Below are 16,210 nucleotides of genomic sequence, written 5' to 3' on the forward strand. Positions count from 1 at the left end.
CCTCCTGCCCCTAGGTCTGATTATGATGATACACAAACGACAGTTTGAATGAACCGTCAGCAAGAATCATCACTCAAAGTGATTGCGGGCAACATTCACCCATAGCCACAACCTGTTACATATGGATTCCTCCCACTAAGCTGCAAGCAGATGAGCGTAAGGTCACTTGAGGGCCCAGGTGTCCGAGGCGCTGAGAAGATGATCAGATGTGGGGGTCATGTGATCTATTTGGAGGTAGAGGTGGCAGGCATGTTGATGGGGGGCGCTTGGCATGGGGCGTTGGACACCTGATGCTGCTGCGACAGGAATGAAGTGGAGGCGGCGCAGCCCCCGAGACGCGACTCCATGGCCAATTTCTGGAAGCTCAGGCTCTACAAAACGGAGAAAGTTGGCGTCCATGAGGTTGCAAAAGACAGGCTGTGAATACAGGTGCATCTTTACACAACAAATAACAGACTGCAAAAGAAAAAGTTCCTTTTCCCCAAAGTTTAATAGTCAATTCTGTTGAAGCTGCAAATCTCCCTCCCGTTTCCACATCTGCAATGGCTTTGCTGTGTCTGGGCTCAGAAGTTTTTCCCGTTTTTTAAACTGGAGACTAGAATCATCACAAATACAATAAAGCTTCGCGAGTTTCAATTTCATATGCTACGTGTTGAGAAGTAAAACATCTTCTGGATATTTCCGAGCTGGACATGCCGTTACGTACCTTGTTGTACCATGCTGTAACAATGAGTTTCTCCTCAGGCTCTCGGAGCCTGGCTTGCTCACACTGGCGCTGCAAGGCAAATGGAAACAGTCACATTAGGAAGCGTTGGATACTCATGACACAAATTAAAAAAAAAAAGAAAAAAAAAAAGATGAGGTTTACCTCCAGATTGAGGATCTGTGCGTCTTGGTCCGCAAGCTGGATCCTCAGCGCCTGAATCTCTGCAGTGGCAGGATTCAGTTTGGGGTCGAGTGCTCTAATCACCTGTCAGCAGCAGAAATGGGACAAAGACTCCTGACCCGGTCCTTCATCTGGGGGCTCCTGGGTGACGGGGGTGCTGCGGCATCCCCGGACCCCCCTCTCCTCCCGCTCTCATGCACACACACGTAGGGCTTTGGGAGGCGGGCTTATCAGGTAGGGTGTGGTGGAGGGGGCCATCTAAGTGACCCCAATCACTGCACCCTTCAGTGGCTCGCCTCTCAGTCTTAATTGCACTTAGTCATTTAACACGACCAAATACATACAAACACACACGTCGGGGGTCTTGGCGCGCTGTGTCGGGGGTGGGGCTGTTCAGGTGGATGAGACTGCTCGTTTGGCCTCACTCGCGGCACGGTGTGGTTACTGCCCCTCAATTTTAATCGCAAACAACATATACTCCATCAACACTCACGAGGCGAGGGGGAGGGAGGGGGCAATGGGGTCTTCTGCGCCCCCGTTTCCGGGTTCCTTCTGGTGGGGGGCCGGGGGGAGGCTGTTGTTTCCCCACAGGCCGGGGGTTTGGACCGGCTGTGGTTTGGGGGGCTGCTGGCTCTGGGGGGTGCATACCTGTCTGCAGCGGCGGGGTTTGGGGGTGGGGGCGGTGGTTGTGGGTGGCGGGGGGTCCTGGATGTGGGGTCCGGTGTTCCCTTGCCTTCCGGGAGGGTCTCCCACAGGACATGACGGTTGGATGACGTGGTAATGTGAGTGTGTTTGGGGTAGGGTGGAATGTGTGTGTGTGTGTGTGTGTGTGTGTGTGTGTGTGTGTGTGTGCTTGCTAGCGTGTGAGTGTATCAGAATGTGAGTACGTTTGGTTTAGGGATGAGTGTGTGTGAGTGTGTGTGTGTGCGTGTGTGCATGTGTGTGCACGCACACACATGCACTTGAGCCTTGGGCTCTCGGCTCTGCCCGCCCCGGGCGTCCGGCGCCCGGGGTGGACCGGCTCCTGCCGGTCGTGGCTCCGCGGGGCCCGGGCCCCTGGACCGCCGGGGTCCCCGGCCGGGGCTTTCCTCTGCCCCATTTCTGAACCGGAGCGTGGGCGTCTGCCTGGGGGAGCGGCTTGGATCCGGGCTCTGGGATGACCGCCGGCTGTCTGGGCTCTGAGGGCCTCTCTGGCCTGCTTCTGACCTTCTCAGGGGTCAGAGGTCATATATGCATGTTCACTATCACCATCACATTTGCACGATTACTCTAATCTTTAATCACTCTTCACATACTGGGTTACCTTGTCTTCTTGTGGTGGTTAGACTAATGGTGCTTTGTAGTAGCCCTCTCTTGTTGCACGCCCCGAGTTTACTACTAGTTACTGCTAGCTCTATTCTCACAAAAAAAAAAAAAAAAAAAAAAAAAAATGGTTTGTGGTGTCTTTGCATTTCCTTCCTTCCCTACACCTCTTTTTATTTTTGTGGCCTGGTCTGTTCACTAATATGGTTCGTCAGGGGGAGTTTTTGCGTTGGTTGTCAGCTCTGTTTCGGTGTTTTCTAGATTGTTGTTGGTGATGACGATTGTTGGTGATGATGATTCTTGGTTATGTGTGGTGCGTCGACAACACTGTTTTGCATCGTGAATGTGTACATAGGTTGTGCCCCCCCCCCCTTCTCCCTGTCTTTATCTCTCTATCTTTCTCTCTTTCTTTCTCTCGCTCTCTGAGCGTTTCCGTCCCGGTCCTGTCCGGCAGCCATGCCGGACGCCAGCTTTAAATAAAGGCAGCAGCAGGAGGAGATTCAGTGTCGTCCTGCTGCTAACATTAAAATCTGTTCAGATAGTAAAAGGCTACAATCATACAATATTGCACTCCCCAGCTGCTGAACAGGACAAGGGAAAAAAAAAAAAAAAAAAAAAAGAAATGGGACAAAGACAATCAACACAATAAGCTTGAAATGAACGGCGTATGAAAATCTAACTCAAAAAGAGTGCTTACGGTCCGAGCTTTTTCAAGATACATTTTGTATCTCTCCTCCATGACCCGCATGTCATCGTCTTTCTTCTTGAGAGCAGCCATCAGCTCATCCAGCTTCAAAGCTGAAAACATGAAACCATGAGACGTCGAAAGAAGCTTTGGTTCCAACACCACCGGCATCCACCCATTTCAAATCAACTACTCATTAATTTCGCTGCATTCAAATGTTTTTCACCTAAATTTGAAAACATTTCTATTTAACATTGATTCTATTTTAATCATTTGTGTCTTTAATTACTGAGGATCCAGATAGTAGAGAAAAAAAATATATCAAAACTACAGGTTTGAGTTATCAGGCTGAAGGTCTTCGAGGAGCTCTTTCTTCTTCATGATTTCATCCTGAGCTTCGTTCAGCTGAACCCTGAAGAGGAAAAAAAAGTGTTTCATTACCTCCCTCTACTGGAAAACAAGAGGGACCATTTTTGTTTGCCAGCTTTATCAGAGCAGGCCAGCACTTACATGTGTGCGTCAAGCTTCCGCTTCAACTTTGACTAAAAATCAAAGGACAAGGTCAAATGTGATTAAAGCACTCAACAGTGAACAAATCAATAGATTACATACTCTAGGGGCCTTGAGCTTTAGACAAGCATCTCCAGTGTAATCTATGCCAGCACAAGGTCAAAGAGCCTCAGACTAACTGTGTGAGCCAAGGATGCATGGTTCACTTACATCGTCAGGTTTGTCTGCCTGGCTCTGCAGAGCCTTCTGGAGGTCCTCCACTTGCTGCTGCACCTTGCTGATCTGCTCCCGACCCAATCTGAACATTTACCACCATGCAGGGCAGAGGATAAGAACATTTACCAACGAGGGAAAAATCCCTGCTCCACACCTGTGAGTGACTTTAACTCCGCTAACCTGTTCTCCGTAACCAGTTCACTGCAAGACTTATGAGCTTCCTCCAGCTGGGCCTGCAGAGCTGCAATCTTCTCCTGCTCATGCTCCTTCTGCTGCACTCTCAGCATCTTATTCTCGTACTGCAGGTTGATGAATTTCTCTCTAAACATACACAAGAAGCCGACGTCGACAAACCATTCTACACAAATAAAGATATAAAAAACAAATGTAGAGAAGAAGTACATTACCTGTACTGGATGGGCTTCAGAGTAAATATATCAAGAAAGTGGCTGTTCAGCATCATGGTCCCCTTACAATACGACTTAGCAATGAGATACCTGCTTGGGAGAGTTGGTGCTGCTGAGCCTGAGTGCAACGTAGCTCTTCGTTCATTTCTTTCAAAGAGTCTCTCTCAACGATGATCCTCTGGGTAAAGATCAGCAACAGCTTTATGTATCAAGGTGTCTTATCACAACAACGCTACCAACACTATAAACAACTGCTCACAAAACTCCTTCACCTCTTTCTCCTTCATTATGGTTTCATGCTTTTCCTCCAATCTCTTCATCTCAAAAACCAGATGGTCTGCTCGCCTCGTCTCCTCCGACAACTTCTTGTGAAGCTCTCAAGCCTAAAACAGGAAACCGAGCATGAACACAACAACGCAGATCCCCGAATACATCCATTCGTAGCTACAGCGCAGCGATGGGTCCGATGACTCGTTTTCCATCATGCCATAGTCTGCATGTAATCTACCTGTCTCTTGTAGGTCTTGAGTTGTGTACGGGCAACATTGGCCTTGCGGAGCTCTTTCTCCAGGCTCTTGGTGTTTTGCATGTATAACGTGTTTTCCTCCAAAAGCTTCATCTGGCGCTTCTGATCACCCAGATTCTCAGGTTTACGCTTGTAGGTTTCCATGGAGGCTTCCAGCGTAACAACCTGGTCTGAGCAGTTTCTGTAGGAATGAACACACACCTCAGTGAAAAAGAATGTCCAAATATAATCAATTAAAGGAACATAAAATCCAGAAATAAATTTGTTCCAACTCGACAACTTAAGACTGAACTTCATTCAAATGAACATGAACTGCTTCATCTCTTATTGTGAAAATCATCAAGGCCAAATGGCTGGAAAAAAAACTTGAAACAAACCCATTTCTTAAGAAACTGTACACCAAACCACTAGAAATTGCTCTTAAGGCCTTTCCACATTTCTTCCTCCACCTCGACGCATCATGTTCCCCCTCAGTCTCGGCCAACCTCTCCCTTGTGCCGGCCTGTATGCTTCTTCTCTGGTGTTTACATGCACATGTATTGGTGGTAATGTTGACATCACTGCATCAACAGCCGGATCTTGATGTGGTTTTGTCATTTTCAGAGCCGGAGGCGTTCTTACATTAGGCTGTTGCACCGCCACCTGGTTCGATCCTTGCTCTTGATTGACTGTCACAACGGGAGTCTGTATTTTGGCTTTTTCCTTCTTCTGCTTACACAGCTCTCCAAGCTGCAGTTGTGTCAATTTGTTTGTCAGTTCTTTACTCAGATCATCTTCTCTTTGTTTTTCTTTTCTGCATTGTTCCACAAAATGCACCACATGTTCAGAAAATAATGGCCACTCCATCTTCATGAGTCCAACGACTCCTTCCAGTCTTTTCTGAACTTCTTGTGGCATGGCTTTCTTCACCATTACTTTGAAGAGGCACTGAGTAGTTTCATTGACATTCCAGGCACTCCCCGTCTCCTCCCTCCATTTTCTTTGAAAATCCCGTAAGAATTTGGCAGGGCATTCTGTATCCGACAACATCTCTCCCTCCAGCTTGGATGGGTCCAGTTTTTCGGGAAAATGTTTTCTTAATTCTGCCCACGCCACATTACGGTGTCCACTGAAGCTTATGTGATCTGCTGTATTTCCTCTTACCACTAGAGGCAACCAATTGTTGTGGCCACAGTGTGCTGAGTCGGTCCTCCTCCACAGATAAAAATCACTCTCCGGTTACTCCTCCTGGCTGGCTCACCAATAATATGTTGTGGATTTTTATTTAAAAAGTATCCTAGGCCATCTGCGATACAAAAGAAAAACCGCAAACATATATTCCAGAAAACCGTAAAATCCTCAAGTATATCCACTCTTGGTTCTTGAAGTCTTCAATCGTAGTTCTCCTCGGAATAATCAGGCAGAGTCGGAGTCAGGATGCAAAAAGGAGGACTTTATTCCCAAAAAAAACCTCCGGCAGTCAGACCGACACAAGTCAAGACACAATTGCTCTAAACTGTGTGTTGCTTCTTAGTTGACTCTTCGTCAAAACACAATTGCTCAAAACCATTCGTTGTTTCTCAATTGACTCTCTTCCCCCCTCCCTACAAAGGTCAATGTCCGTGACCCCTGAGGAGGCCCTATCAGCCTCCATCAAGTCTCCATCAAGTCTCCATCCATCCTTCCCAAATGCCAGGTGTTGTGCAACAAATCATAGTGTCACATTTCTTGTCCAATGAGCCTCATTTGCGCAAGAGCGAGACAGAGAGACAATTGACCTGTAGTCTTAGCTTTAAAAACAAACTGTCCAGCTGCCAAGAGGCTGTCGTAAAAATGAAAAATGACAGACAGGCAAACCTGAAAGAGTACATTGTTTTGTCCACCCATGAGTACACACACAACCAAAAACATGCATAATATGAATAGTACTAAATAACATAAGATAATGACTACTAGATAAACATAATATGAAGAATACATAATATGAAGAATACAATACAATTATTCAACAGTACATGAATAAATAACACACACACGCACATGCACACATGTGTGCAAAACTATCGGCAGAGCAGCGGGCTGGGTGTCTTGATTCCTGGACAGACACACTCATGCACTTTTAATGGGATGCTTCTCTAAAACGATGGGAATCCTTCGCCAAGCACGACTCAGTGTGTGTGAGCAAGTGCTGAACTGTGTGTGTGTGTGTGTGTGTGTGTGTGTGTGTGTGTGTGTTTTTGTATTTCTATCCTTGTCGGGGCCACATGTCCCCACAAGGATAGCAAAACCAGGAACGACGTGCCTTGTGGGGACCTTTTTCCAGTCCTAAGTAGGAGAAACAGTGTTTTCTTGACCATGTTGTTGTTACTGAAAAAAGTAAAAGTGCAAAAACATTTCTTTAGGGTTAGGCTTTGTTGTGGTGTGGGTTAGGGTCAGGGTTAGGGTTAGGGGCCAGACATGAATGGGAGTCAATGGACGGTCCCCACAAGGATAGAAATACAAGACTCTGTGTGTGTGTGTGTGTGTGTGTGTGTGTGTGTGTGTGTGTGTGTGTGTGTGTGTGAGATCCACTGGCCCAGGGGTGTGATTTCAGCTTGCTCGAGGGAGAGTATGTCAGTGGTCCCAGGACCCAGAAAACCCCAAGGGTTGACATCAAACCTGATAAAACACGCTGATGCTGCACGCCCACGCCAACGGGAGAAACTCTCACAAGTCTCTGAGCTGATAGTAGAGTCATATTTTTAATGTGCACAAGAAAAAAAACATGAGACATTTTGGTGTTTTGTTTTCCTCCAGATGTTCTCACAGTGAACTTTGTATCAGATGTTGAAGAAGAAAGTGAAGCGAAACTCTGCAGTGACACCAAATCTGTTAAATGAAGTGAACTTATCAAACGTTTCACACATAAAAAGATAATATTTACCTTCTTTTACTTTAAATTACACCACTTAATTACCTGGTACCTATAACTGTAATCAGGTTCAGAGTTTGAAGAAACAGTCGAGTCTCGTTCCGCTCTTACTTACAAAAAAGGCAATAATTTTCTCTAACTAGAGAAGCAACTATCAGTCTAAGTCAGTCAGTAATCAAGTACTAGTTTGCGTTCAGTAGAAAGTAACTTCTCAGCTGCCTAATGCATAAACTGTTACTATAATCAGTACTAAATTTCAACAAAGCCACACAGCTACTATTTAAAGAAGTAACTAGTTGCTATAACTGTGTTGGATCTCTGATTCACAGTTACATTTAGTAAGGACACTATTTCCTAAAGAAGTAACTATAATAAAGTACAGATTTCTGATGACCACTCCAGTAATTTTAGCTAATGGAAATTCATAACCGAGTCTTAATTTGTAGTAACTAGTGATGTAACGTCATTAAAGACGTCAACTGTACTGTGATGAAAATATTTGATAATATATATTTTTATTTTTGGCTCCAGTACATTTAAAATGGAATTGTTTAGTGTTTTGTTTGAGTGGAGACTCAGGGTTAACGAGCCTCACCTGCTGGACTCCACACCTGCTCCTAATCCTATAAGAGGAGTGAGTTTTGCCTCAGTTTGGCTTTTGGGATGACAGAGGCTACACCATCAGTGGTCTCTGAGTATTTGAGTGTTTATTAAGTTTGAAGGGATATAATTTGTTTCAGAAACACCGTTCAGTTTCTTGAGTTGTCCCACCACATCTTTCCTTCTATCATTTTTGTAGATTTAGTGGGGGGGTAGTGTGGAGATCACACTACCTCCTTTTGGAACCCCCTTTGTGGAAGTTGTCTTTCTTTTGGTGGTGGTTTTCCTTGTTAGTTTCTCTTTAATACGACGCCCTGCCTAATTTACTTAGGTCTTGGTTTGGGGAAACGTAACAGTACCTCGAACTCGTTTTAGCATCTTTTGCCAGCAGTAACTAGCAACCGGAACTGTAATGAAGAATTAATTTGAGAGCATTGCTCTTCATTTTCAGTAAACAACTTCTCTTTTGTTTAAAGCAGTGGATGATGTCTCTGATGTTCCTCCAGATTTCAGTAAAGTAGTAGAAAGTACCTGGTAACTGAAGCAGTGAGTTACAGCTGCTATATTAGCAGAACGACCTGAAGAACTCCCGAGGAACTTTAATCAAGTAGCTACATCTCCCACTGGTTTAGAGATACCATTTATCTCACTGACAGTGATTACGACTTCACCCTCAGACTTCAACAACAAAAAAAAAACATAACTGAAGATCACATCAAATGAAATTAAATCAACTGAACTGAACTGATCTGATTTGAATTCAGTCATTGTTTATGAGCAGGGGCCACATTGAAAAACACATGACAAATACAGATGCACACATAGCTGACAAATAAATAAATTCAAGTCAAACCAGCATATCTGATACAAGTTAGATCTCATTCTGTCTTGTTTTGTCTTTTCCATCCATTTGAATAGTTTTTTTTTTTTTTTTTAATTTCATTCAGTTGTAAAATAAAAAGGTTCCATGTAAATACAGTCACCAAGAATGAAAGGGAGCAGAAAGAATTCAAGTCTTATTAGGGACCGAGCCCGGAGGGCAAGGTCTCTATTGTTTTTCGTTCGTTGATTATTCTTATGCGTGCCAAATTGGGCGAGTTTTCGTGCATGTTTAGGGGGTCAAATTTGGGTTCAAACAGGAGGGACACGTATCACGACCGGCGAAAAATTTTATAAAACCCAAAAACGCTCTCTAGCGCCACCTATATCCCAAAAAACGTCTAAAACAGAACAGTCGCTACGGCCCACAGGAATGTTGTAGAGAGATCAAACCAACACTCGCGCGTTCGTCTCATAGAGCTCTACATTTCACAGTAGCCACACGGCTGCTGCCGTGACACAGATGAGCTTGGGATGAGTGGCTCCAGACTAGCAGGCTTGGAGACAAAGCACACTGGAGACAAGGCAGCAATGACCCCAGGAACAGATGACAGGAGCACCTGGATCAAAGGAAGGATGATTATTGCTGTAATTGCTAATGATGTGGCAAGTGAATATGGTGCTACATATGAGGGGAGCATACCTTTCACAGCAGTGAGAACACACACACACTAAGGGAGGGAGCGAGGGCTCCAGCCACCAGCACCTCACCTGCGACCACACTAGCATTAGCCACAGGACAGCATCTAATACACTGCAGAGAGAGAGGGAGAACACCTACCACAGCCAAACAATGCAGCAGTGCCTGAAGCCACACCTAAAGCAGCACAGAGCAGCACCCTGCAAGCAAACACCCATGCCTTAGCATGATGAGAGAGACATCAAGCGAAGCAGTGTGCCGCCATACCTGTCAGTCAGCGACCTCTGACCCGGAAATGACGCGTCAGTCAGCAGGGGCACAAAGGAAGATGGGAGGGAGGAGCTCTGCTTTTATACTGGGCCACCTCATCAGCAGCCAATCAGCACTGGCCTGCTTGCAGCACATAGAAGACACCTCTATGCTGCTACATTCATATTCGGAGGCAGCTTTTATGAGCTTTCTTCAAAGATCATTAAAGGATCGGCTTTTAATGGAATACAGGTCATTATTAGAGGATTCACAGTACTTTATTTCATTTCATTCCATTAACCCTCCTGTCGTGTTCATCTCCTGCCCCTTACTTTAGTGTTCCCGGTCAAAATTGACCGGTCTGTTTTAACAGCTTTTAAAATAGCACAAAAATCATTTTTCACTAGCAAACTTTTATGAAACATTCCTTAACTGTGAAAAGTGACATTTGACATGAATTCATGGAAATAGACATAAAACAACTGCAGTAAATATACAAACGGGCACAGAAATGTATTACAATTATGGGTGTGTCAATGGAAAACCAAAGATGAAACTCAACATGAAGGTGTGTGTGTGTGTGTACTTGAATTCATGCACATGAGTGGCATCTGACACTCAGGTTAGAGCAAATCCTCATTGTTTGAGCGATGTACTCCCGCTAAAATCAACAGACCTAAATAGGCTTGGAGGTCTACCAGGTCGATTTCTCTCCAGGTGTCCCCAAACACACACTTCTCCTCCAGGTTTGTCATGTCCAGTATAATTCCCTCAATGGACTCGGAAGCTGGACTTGATGTCATCCACATGAGATGCTGCATAGCGAGTTGGCCCTGGCGTCATATTTATGATATTTTCCACTGTCGCTCTACTTCCTCTGTCCTGGTGGACTGAAGCCCAGAGCAAGTGTCCACTCTTGGACCAGAAAGTCTCCTCAGGTGTCTGATCTTCAGATGCCTCTCCATCTCCATCAGTTGACTGGTCTGTCTCCTCAAAGTCTGGATCAAAATCTGAGTTGTCTTCCTCTTCTGAGACATCCTCCTCTATCTCTGGCTCAATTTCAGTGCCCTCTTCATACTGTCCAAAAATCTTGACCAGAACCTCTTCGACAGAGAACCTCTTGGTCAGCCGCCTACGCATTGTGCTCAGAAAGGAGTGCAAGGCAGACATCAATCATATATGTGGTCTGTGTGAAGATGATACCATGATTAGTCTGGAAGGTGTGGTTCACATGGGAGTTTGGCACAAAGGCGCGGGAAAGAGATGACTTCACATAACAGAAACCTGTCTAGTCTGTGTGAAGATTTGATACATTGTTTTGGTTCACGTGAGAGGAACGGCACATAAGCGCGAGAAAGAGATGTACCCACAAAAGACATTGTTCAGTCTGGTGAGTGACTGAGTGAGTGACTGAGTGAGCTGTTTATAGGAATATTTTCTGTCCGATGGATGAATATATTCTGGTTACCCATTCATTTCTTATGGCGGTCACTTTTGACCGGGAACACAACAGGTGTAACAAGATTGATTAAAACACTCAAAAATCAATGAAAGTGATGATAATCACTTTTATATGTATAATTGCATAGCATGGAGGATATCATGAGGCCTTGAGGCAATAAGATGTAAAACACAACTTTTATGAAGGTTTTAAGTTGTAAATCGGTCTGATTTGACCTGAACACGACAGGAGAGTTAAAAAAAAATCCAGAAGATCGTTGTGAAAAAAAAAAAATCATTTACTTAAATAAAATCAGCTTCTTAACTTGAATGGAAGCAACTTTATCGGCTGATGACACTGGGGATGGGGATGGGGATGGGGATGGGGGGGTCACAGTATGTGATCTTTACACTCTCAGAGATTTGGTGAGCAGTCTGGAGGATCAGCTGATGAAGATTTTGGGTTAAGAGTTCCAGTAAGTTCACACAAAGTTCTCAATGAATAATTTGGCCACTATATTTAAGATAAATTCAATTTAATCACATTTCATCCTGTTGAGCCTCACATTTCTCCCTGAAACATACATGTCAAACAGGCCTGTGTCCAGAGGAGGGGAAATTAAAACTGTGTCATCGGACTAAGTATGATACATCATTGTAAAGGGCTTGATCGGGGGAGTAAGATTATGCCAGACCTGAAGTTTGAATTTGCTCCTGCTCAAAGATATTGACCTTTGAACTTTGCTGCTTATTTTAAAGCTTCTATTTTGACAATGAAAAATGCTAGAATCATGGGACCAACTGTTATACAAAGCTCTTCAACTCCACTGTCCTGTCAGCTTTGACTCGATATTATCACCAGCAGGGGGCATCACGATATGTGGTAAAAACTAAATTTCACCTATATGTGTCAGTTTCATTTGAAAAAATAATCCGAAGTTTGCTTCGCCGATCGCTTTGTGAAGGCTGTGGGAAAAGCCAAACTAATTTCAGGTGGCATATGTGACATCATGCAGCTGGGTGCTCTTGAGCGAGTGGAGGGAAACAATCGGAGCAACAAACCATCAAACGCTCAAGGAGACAAATTATCATTTCATTCCACGAACATCATGTGTGTAATTCAGAAAATATAATGACCGGGACCGGGAAATAGATGTTTCGCTCTCTCTCTGTCACCACCCTATGCAGATACACCGACAGCGTTACCTAGGCAACGAGAAACGCCAGTGTTTTTCAGATTAAAAAAAGAACATTTCACTCATTGAATTAGAAATCCCTTTGCCGTTCAACCAACCCCCTGCGCATACATGTCAATGGCGTGCACTGACCCTGGTTCAGTGCGCGCGTTGCCAAGCGCACTCTCGGCACTCACGTGAAAAATAGAACGAAGCGGAGCGGGCGCGCTGCAGAGCGCGAGCCGCGGTGCTCCCCTGCGTGTTGTGTGCGGGCAGTCAGGTGGTTAAGATGGGAGGCGATCAGAAACTCCGTGCGTGGCGCTTCCGCGTCCAGTGCATTCCCCCCAATAACAGCGGGAGCTGGGCGGAGCTAGGCGGAGCCATGGGGAGATGCTACATTCGAATACATGCTAGTTTTCCAAGATGGCCAACCCTAGCTTTGAAATAGAGTTGATATTTCACGGGGCTTCTTGACTCAGCAGAAGCACATACCACTGCTCCACAGTCTGCCTCGGATGGCTGCACTGGTTTGGATAATAATCACATCTTTCTTCAGAATATCGATCAGTCTGCATTTGCACTTCCGGGATCTAAAACGACACCCACGGAGTGATGTCGTTGAAGCTGAGAATGCGTGTCTCCACCACGCCACGGACTCTAATTGACACGCAATTTCAGCACTTTGTGTGACAGGAGCACGCAATCTGGGACTATCTGGTACTGACAATGCGTGCTCATTTCACGCATTTTTGTGAGATCAGGTTGTATTTAACGGAGCTTTAGAAGAAATGGATATAACGAAATGAACAATGTTCACATTTTTAAAGCTGTAGCATCAAAGTTATTCAAGGAAGAAAAAGAGACAAATTGCCGTCAAAATGTTTTGTTTACTTTCGGGAGCCGTCTCCACGTCACGGCTGCCTCCTGTCAAATCAGAAGACTTGTCAGCCCCCAGCGTCAAAGAGAATTAAATGCCGAGTTTTCCCATGTAAACACCAAGCTCCTCCAGCCCGGAGAAAGACAGCATGACCTCCATGAACTACAAGGAGTACCTGGCCCAGCAGCAGCTCCTCCTCGGCCGGGGGGGGGGCCTCCATCCCCCCTGAAAATATACCCCAAGATCTACACTGACATTCACAGGCTCACTCACTCCCACGTGGACGGGAAAGTGCACCAGCAGCAGCACATCCACTTCCAGAGGCTTTTGGTCGAGTTGGTAAGCAGCTTACAGTCAAGTCGGCACCGACCAACTCGGCCACTTGAGAGCCCCCCCCTGCGAGGCCGACTTGGCTAGACGCCGACTTGACTGAATCCCGGGGCCGGTGCCGAGTTGGCCAGGGCCGACTTGGATTGGTGCGGACCTGACTGTAATCCTGGGGGAGTGATGCGACAGGAGCCTGTGATTGCTCGGGGAAGAAGGGGAGCGTTGTGTCAGGTGAGCTCTGGGCCGGTGGGGAGCGCTGCAGGATGGAGATGAGCTCCGGCTCCAGACAGGGGTGGGGGGGGTGGGGGGGACAATCGCTCCAGATGAACACCGCAGGGAGTACAGTTCAATAAACATTCCAGCTCCTTATTCCAACACAAAGGCTTTAAAAAGTGAACCATGACAGAAAGAAGTGAACGAATAAGGCAAACACTGCCCTCTAGTGGTGACTCTAAAACTATCCCACCAGATAAAAGGGTTCAAATATCTATAAGAGAATAAAGTTAAATATTCACAGGACTAAACAGTGACAAGTGTAAAGAACGAAATGATCAGAAAACGTGTGGAGACATGATCTGTATTCAGAGGTCATTGCAACTGGGCTCTGCTCTGAAAATTGGTACAATTAAGTGAATTTTTGCTAGCAAACTAGTTAATTTTTCCAGCTCAAAGGGTTTTAAATTCTAAAAGCCTCTTCCAGTCAGAAGGCTTGGATTGTAAAATTAAAGGATATTAGGACAAAAATATCTAAAAATGAAAATACGCTCCACTGATAAATAAATCTGAAAGCTCTTCTACACAACGCTGCACAATTATTTGTTCTGGAGCTCAATGCCTTTTCAATTATAGCTGACAACCAAACTTTGAAATAGTGTTTCAGAGTGAAGCTTGTGTTGAGCTGCACCTTTAAAACCAATCTGACAATTATTACAGAAATAAGCCTTGATAAAGTTGCAATCATCCTTTTTGTTTGTATTCATCCTTTTATTTCTCGTCAGGGCAAAACACACAGGCGCATTTACAGGGCTTCCAGGGGGGCTCATCGCTACTGCACTTTGGAGATGAGCTCGTCGCACAGCTTGGTGAGCTCCGCCACCTCCTTCTCCTGTGAGGAAGCAGAGAGGCGTTCAGAAGACACCGTCACCGGCCGAGCCGAGTGAAGCGCGGCGTGTTGGCTCACCTTCTGGTCCAGGCTGTTCTCCAGGGACTGAGCCTTCAGCTCCTGGCGGCGCAGCCGAGTCTGGAACGCCGTCACCTCGGCCTTGTGTGACGCCCGCACCTCGGCGATCTTCTCGTTGGCTCTGAGGACGGAGATCAGAATGCGGCGAGTCTGCAGAGAGCCAAAGGGGGGCGATGGCGAGCCGGCGCTGCTTACTGGCTGATCTTCTCCTCGGCGTGAGCCTTGAGGGTCTGATAGCGCTTCTCCTCCTTCTTGATCCGGGTCAGGTAGTCCTGAGCGCAGGCCTTCAGCGTGGCTTCGTTCTGTGGGGGAAGGAGGACGGAGAATGACTCCTCTGCACCTGGGCACGCTGGGAAACAGCCCGGCTGCTTTCTCTGCGCTCCGCCACCTTCTTGTAACCCTCGATGATTTCTCTGCACTTCTCCAGCCGCTTGAGGAGGTCGGAGACCAACCGGTCCATGGTGACCAAGTCGCTGGACACCTCCTCCTTCTCCAGCAGGACGTCATCGAGTTTGGCCTGGGCCGCCTCCCGCTCCTTCTCCTGATCAACTAAAGCACACACTCACACGACACTAAAACACATCCACATCCTGGTGTTACATTTACAGAAGGGAGACCAACCTACCCATCATTTTGTTGATCACAAGCTCAAACTCCACTATCGCTTTCCTGAGAGGATGGAAGAAAACACAAAGGTGTGAAAACCTTAAAGAAGGACCTGCGGAGTGAACTGAAGCCCCACGCGGTCCCGACACCCCCTCACTTCATCTCCAGAATCGTGTATCGCTGCTTGTTGTGCTCGGCACTCCACTGCTCCTCCCTTTCTTTTCCCTGTTTGAGAAATTCATTTATCTAATCCTACGAATCTGAGTCTACCTGTGAAGGAACAGATCTTGAATTTGAGGGCATCGTGAATGTGGTTCAATGCCACGCTGGACGTACTTCCTGCTGCACCCTGGCGATGGCAGCATCCATGTCCTTCTGGCTGTACTTCAGCACCTCGATGATGGCCTCCTCCGTGCTTGCCGGCTGAGGGAAGGTCTAAAGACAGGCAGATACACACGGGGTCAGAGGGGAAAACACGGCGCCATGCTGGGCTGCGCTGGCGGCGGAGAGACTCACGGGTGTTTCGGCATTGACCAGCAGCGGGAATCCATCTTTTTTTGCTTGGGGAATCGTGCGTTTCTCTGCCATCTGGGGCGCTTCAGGCCTGGAAGGTGCAGAAACAAAGACTCTACATAGATACAGCTAGTTCTGTTTTCCAGGGCGTCCGAAGCGCCTCCTGCTGTGACGGCAGCGGGTCGTCATACCGTGGGAGCAAGACGGAGGGGAGGGGGGCGTCCGTCTGAGCGGCGGGGCCGGCAGACTGCGGCGTGGCTGCGGAGGAGTCCTGGTCCTCGGCCGTCAGGACCCAGGCCACA

At 46.5% G+C, this 16,210-nt stretch overlaps 1 pseudogene; it reads right to left on the minus strand.

The window, feature by feature from the left end:
• Window positions 1-224: 224 nt before the first annotated feature.
• Window positions 225-10,930, minus strand: LOC115381300 (protein Hook homolog 1-like; annotated as a pseudogene).
• Window positions 10,931-16,210: the final 5,280 nt, after the last annotated feature.

Source organism: Salarias fasciatus, chromosome 23 (genome assembly GCF_902148845.1).
Source record: "Salarias fasciatus chromosome 23, fSalaFa1.1, whole genome shotgun sequence".
NCBI lineage: Eukaryota > Metazoa > Chordata > Actinopteri > Blenniiformes > Blenniidae > Salarias > Salarias fasciatus.